The 6,000-nt window shown below is 52.4% G+C and overlaps 1 protein-coding gene across 2 annotated transcripts in view; it reads left to right on the top strand.

The window, feature by feature from the left end:
- Nucleotides 1-677: 677 nt before the first annotated feature.
- Nucleotides 678-6,000, top strand: part of PTER (phosphotriesterase related) — a 32,459-nt gene continuing 27,136 nt past the window's right edge. Inside the window, exon 1 of one of the 2 annotated variants that reach the window (XM_034760356.1) lies at nt 678-1,028. The gene's annotated coding sequence lies outside the window, so the exon portion shown is untranslated. Of the gene's footprint in view, nt 1,029-5,498; nt 5,523-6,000 lie in introns of those variants that run through there. The other variant, XM_034760357.1, reaches the window with a different exon arrangement.

Genomic DNA, 6,000 nt, shown 5'->3' with positions numbered 1-6,000 from the left:
TGCCTTCTAAAGGAGAGCAACAAAAACCGTTAAAGATCTAAAAAACGTGACCTATGAGGAAAGATTGAAAAAATTGTGTCTGTTTAGTCTAGAAAAGAGAGGCCTAAGGGGGAACATGAGAACAGTTTTCAAGTACATAAAAGGTTGTTACAAGGAGGAGGGAGAAAAGTTGTTTTCATTAACCTCTGAGGCTAGGACAAGAAGCAATGGCCTTAAATTGCAAGGGTGGTTTTGCATCCAAAGAAGTGGGCTGTAGTCCACGAAAGCTTATGCTCTAATAAATTTGTTAGTCTCTAAGGTGCCACAAGTACTCCTGTTCTTTTTGCGGATACAGACTAACACGGCTGCTACTCTGAAGAGTGGTTTAGGTTGCATATTAGAAAAAACGTCCTGTCAGAGTAGTTAAGAACTGGCACAAATTACAGAGGAAGGTTGTGGAATCTCCATCACTGAACATTTTTAAGACAAACACCTGCCAGGAAGGGTTTAGTTATTACATAGTCCTGCCGTGAGGGCAGGGGATCAGACTAGAAGACCTCTGGAGGTCCCTTCCAGACCTACACGTCTATGATTCCCATGCCCTGCAAGGGGCTGCAATCCATTGTCACAAGGTTGGTAGCACCATACCCTGGTGACACACCAGGAAGAGGCAGAGACACAATGTCTTCGCCCACAGGGCCCAGTCAGCAGGCACACTGAACTCAGGGGCAGAGAAGCGGCCCGAGGCAGCGCAGTGCCACTACAGGGCGCAGGGCACCCAGTGCAGTGGGCTCTCCATGCGCTACTGCTACGCCCGGGGCACATGAAGGGCGAGCACCCTGCAGTGGGCGGGAGCCCGTGGCTGGCTGCGGGTGGGGACACCCGGCCTTGGCGGCTGTCCAGCCACCGTCACCAGCCGGGCCGCTCCGCAGCCGCCCCTGCCCAGGGCCTCCAGCTGCGGGGCGGGTGCGCGGACGGGGAAGCCACGCCCGGGCGGGAAAGCGGGACAGAAGGTCGGCGGGCGGACTGGCGCAGGAGCCCGCGCTGAGGTAAGCGGCGGGGGAGGGCGGGTGAGCGCCCCCCAGGAAGTAGAGGGCCCCGGTGTCTGCGTGGCCGCCCGCCCGTCAGCGGCAGCCAGCTCGGGGGGCGGCTGTCGGAGCAGCCCGCCCCTCCCGCCGGGCAGCGAGGGGGTCGGCCCAGGACAACTTCGTCCGCCATGGGCGGGAGCCGGTGCTGAGGCCCGGACTCGGGTGGTTCCGGTGTCGGGCCGTGGGTGCCTTGCGGCGGCCAGCGCCACCCAGTCGGAAGAGGGCTGAGCTCCGGTTTTGTTTTTTAAGTCCCGGTGTCTGCTTGGCCGCTCGCCCGTCAGCGGGAGCCAGCTCGGGGGGGCTGTGGGAGCAGCCCGCCCCTCCCGCCGGACAGCAAGGGGGGTGGGCCTGGGACAGCACGGTTAGAGTTACCATATTTCAGCAAGCAAAAAAGAGGAGGGGAGGAGCCCTGCCCTAGCCCCGCCCCCATCCTGCCCTAGCCCTGCCCCTGCCCCTCCCACTTCCCCCTCTCAGAACCCCCAACCCTCGCCCTGCTCCTTGTCCCCTGACTGCCCCCTCCTGAGACCCTCCTCCCATCCTAACTGGCCCCTGGAACCCTACTCCCTACCTGTACCCTGGCTGCCCCAACCCTTATCCACACCCCCAACCCCAGACAGACCCCTGGGACTCCCACGCCCCATCCAACCCCCCCCCACCCTCTGACAGCCCCCCCCCCCCAAACCCCCGCCCCAGCTAAACCTCTCTGCTCCCTGTCCCCTGACTGCTCTGATCCCTCTCCCCACTCCTGCCCCCTGACAGCCCCCCCAGAACTCCTAAACACCCCCCCCCCTGCTCCTTGTCCCCTGACTGCGCCCTCCTGGGACTCCTGCTCCTAACTGCCCTCCAGAACCCCACCCCCTACCTAAGCCTTCCTGTTCCTTGTCCCCTAACTGCCCCCTCCTAAGACCCCCCCACCCTAACTGCCCCCCTGGACCCTACCTGTACCCTGACTGCCCAAAACCTTATCCACCCCCCCCCCAAAAGCCCCTCCGAACTCCCAACCCCCTCATCTCTTGACTGCCCCCTTCAGAACCTCCCTGCCCCTTCTCCGACCCCTTGGCCCCCTTGTTGTTGGCCTTCACCTAATGTCTCTGTGAGCTTGCTCAGGCCTGAGCCGTCCCGGCACGCTGGGCAGCAGTGGGGGAGGAGCTCCAGACTGCTGGAGGCGATCTCTGAATGCAGGGAGGGATGGAGCGGTGATCTCTGCTGCAGGGGGGAGGAGGGGTCTCTCTGGCTGTCGGAGCCCCATGTAAGTGGCACCATCCGGCTGGCTGCCCTGTTAGCCGCGCGCGCTCTGCATGGGGGGGGGGGGGGGGTGAAGTCCGGACATTTACAAATTCCCCCCGGACGCTATTTTTAGCTCAAAAAGCCGGACATGTCTGGGGGAATCCAGACGAATGGTAACCCCAAGCATGGTTCACTAATTCCCTTAAATGGCTTGTTTCTTAACACGTCAAAGTCCAACGTCACGCACCTTCTTATGCCAGAATGAGAGGTATTTGCCATTAGCCCGGGTGTCACGCCTCACACAGTGAGTCAGTAGCAAACCGGAGATTAGCAATCAGGAGTTTGGCCTGCTCTACACTGGGGGGGGTCGATATAAGTTACGCAACTTCAGCTACAGGAATAGCGTAGCTGAAGTCGACATATCTTATTTCGACTTACCTCCCGTCCTTGCGGCGCAGGATCGATGGCCGCGGCTCCCCTGTCGACTCCACTACCGCCACTCGCCTGGTGGAGTTCCGGAGTCGACGGGTGTGCGTTAGATCGATCACTACCCGCCGATCCGGATTTGGACGTACACCGAGATCCCACTCCTGTGCTTGGACCACAGCCTGCAGAGTAACAGTTCCCTGCATGAAGTTTATTAATGTGTATATCCCTCTAACTGTGGGGAGGAAGCTAAGGGTACGTCTTCACTACCCACCGGATCGGCAGGTAGTGATTGATCTATTGGGGATCAATTTATCGCGTCTAGTGTAGTGTAGACGCAATAAATCGATCCCTGATCGCTCTGCCATCAACTCCAGAACTCCACCGCGGCGAGAGGCAGAAGCAGAGCAGACGGGGGAGCGGCGGCCATCGATCCCGCACCATGAGGACGGGAGGTAAGTCGAATTAAGATACGTCGACTTCAGCTACGCTATTCTCGTAGCTGAAGTTGTGTTATCTTAGGTTGATTTTCCCCCTCCCCCCTCCAGTGTAGACCAGGCCTAAGGAGGACACAGAAGGACCGGGCATGTCTGATAGGCTAACGGGAAATACCTCTCATTCTGGCATAAGAAGGTGCCTGCCAGTTGGACTTTGACGTGTTAAGAAACAAGCCATTTAAGGGAATTAGTGAACCATGCTGGGAGTACACAGAAGGATTGGAAATGACTGGAGCAGTAGAAGCCAAACACACAAACCAAAACTAATTGGCCAGGAGAGACGCAGCTCTGTTGGAGAGTGGAGTACATAGGTGTTTGAGGAACTGAAAAGGGTACTAACTGCAACCTGGGAGTTGGCATATGTGAGTACCTCTCTGCCCAGGAAATCAATGACAATGGGGTGGTAGCAATGTTGTGACAGAATGAGAAATGGTGGTTGAATTATTGTGAAACCAATGAGAGGGAATTGCTGCACTGTGTGATCAAAGTGACTCACTGTCCTTAGGGTTTTTACACTTTGCTACTCATGCAGCACTGGCCAGCTAAGCATCAGGAAGGAATGCCCCCTCTCTAGTAGTTATTCAACTTTGGCACAGAGAAGCAGATAGTTTTTACAACCTAGGGCTGGTCCACACTAAGCCCCCAGTTCGAATTAAGATACGCAACTTCAGCTACGTGAATAACGTAGCTGAAGTCGAAGTATAGTAATTCGAACTTAAAGGTACTTACCGTGGGTCCACACGCGGCAGGCAAACTCCCCCGTCGACTCTGCCTACTCCTCTCGCGTAGCAGGATTACCGGTGTCGACGGCGAGCACTTCTGGGATTGATTTATCGTGGCTAGACAAGACGCAATAAATCGATCCCAGAAGATCGATTGCTTGCTGCCGAACCAGCGGGTAAGTATAGATGTATCCCTAGACTTCCAGGTCAAGCAGTAGTCTGGTTGATAACCTGGGCAAGGCACCACTGCTAATGTCATCAGGTTTGCAAGGCCATTATGCAGTTAAATTACAGTCAGCATACAAAGATCTGGATTATTATTCTGCTGTAACTCCCATGTGGAGATGACAAGCCAAGGAGCAGAGGTGAAAGTTCTGTGGGTCCCATTAAATAGTCTGGAATTAAAAAAAAAAAAAAAATCTCAATATCACGATAAGAGTGTGTCTAGACCATTAAATGGATAGTGTAGCATCTGGTAGCTCCCAGCTTCCCACAGTGGTGAGGGCATCTCCCAACTTTCCTATAGAAGGTTACTTTGGAAGCAGAAGACAGTTCTTCAGAGTCCCAAGGACTCTGCAGCGGAGGTGATAGGAAATGGCCACATTATAATGTGCGACCCTTATTGACATGCATGGCTATCAACATAGGTAAGTAAGCCATCTCAGCGGGGAACTCAGGTAAGGAGGGCTGGGCCTAGCTGGTACATGAATGCAAGCTCTTAAAGGAAACCTTAGGTGTTATGGGAAGTAGTGTTCTTCCTCTTTTATTAGGGCTAACTAAGTGAATATCCCAGCATGGTTTTGGGGCAGTCTGCTGTTGAAAATATCATCTTTTGGATAGAAGCAAGGTTCTGGCTATTTGTGGTCATTAAAGATTCTCATGGCACCTCTTGCAAGAGGAGGGATCTTAGCCTGGGCTGAATTTCTGTTGGACAATTGTATTCTGCCTATCTAAAGTTACCCCAGTAGTTTGTTACATATGGCATACTTTATTTTCTGTCCTCATCTGTTCTGTGGTGTTAAAAGGTTGCAGCCTTCTGCCTGTGGGGTGGTTGCATTTGAGTGATGGATGAAGTGATCCCTGTAATATGCATTTTTGTATTATTCTGTCAGGTACTTTGGGATCATGGAATTAAAGACACTACATAAATGTCAGTTATTATTATTAACGCCTCTCTTGCATTTGGGGATTTAAACAGGCATAATGTTCTCCCTAGTGTCACCATTGTCGTATTCACTTTTGTTGTTATAATCAGAGATGGCAACAATGGCATTCAGATGCTTAATTACATTTCATAAAGGTGACTAGTGCTAATTTATAACAAAATTTAGTGCCCAATGCAACAGAAATTAGCATTACTGCTTCCTTCATTGTTAAAAAGCAATCAATTTCCAGACCTGTTGAGACACTTGCTTATAAGGTACCTGAAACCAGAGTACATTGGAGGTACAGAATACTGAGTGAGTAGTGTACTATAAAGGGATTGGTGTCTCCAGACCGCATGAGTATTTTTTCTCCTTTGATTTAGGACTAAGATGGTATCCATACAATAGGGCAAGATCAAATACCAGTCAGAACACAAGGTAGGTATTTTGTGGTCTAAGAGGGGCAGGTTTTATCAGTTGATCCCAGATGTTGGGGGTCTAACAGAGTCCCACCTCTTTAGGATTAAACCAGAGGGGGGGAAAGTTTCCCCACTTTTCCTTGATCATAGTTTCAAGCTCAGCCAAATCTCAAGAGATAAGCATGTGAAAAATCACTCCTAATGCTACTCCCACATTTCACTCTCTTTGGGAGTTTAATACATAGGGCTTGTCTACACTACCGGCCGGATTGATGGGCTGTGATCGATCCAGCGGGAATTGATTTATCGTGTCTAGTATAGATGCGATAAATTGACCGCTAAGACCGCTGATCACTCTAGCGGCACCTTTGGTCCTCCACCTCGACAAGAAGCCAAGGGGAATCTACGGGAGAGTGTCTCCCATTGACACACCATAGTAAAGACACTGCAGTGAGTAGATCTAAGTACATCAACTTCAGCTACATTATTCACATAGC

The sequence above is a fragment of the Trachemys scripta genome, chromosome 2 (assembly GCF_013100865.1).
Source record: "Trachemys scripta elegans isolate TJP31775 chromosome 2, CAS_Tse_1.0, whole genome shotgun sequence".
NCBI lineage: Eukaryota > Metazoa > Chordata > Testudines > Emydidae > Trachemys > Trachemys scripta.
Note: the sequence above shows the minus strand (reverse complement) of the source record. Positions and strands in the feature narration are given on the sequence as shown.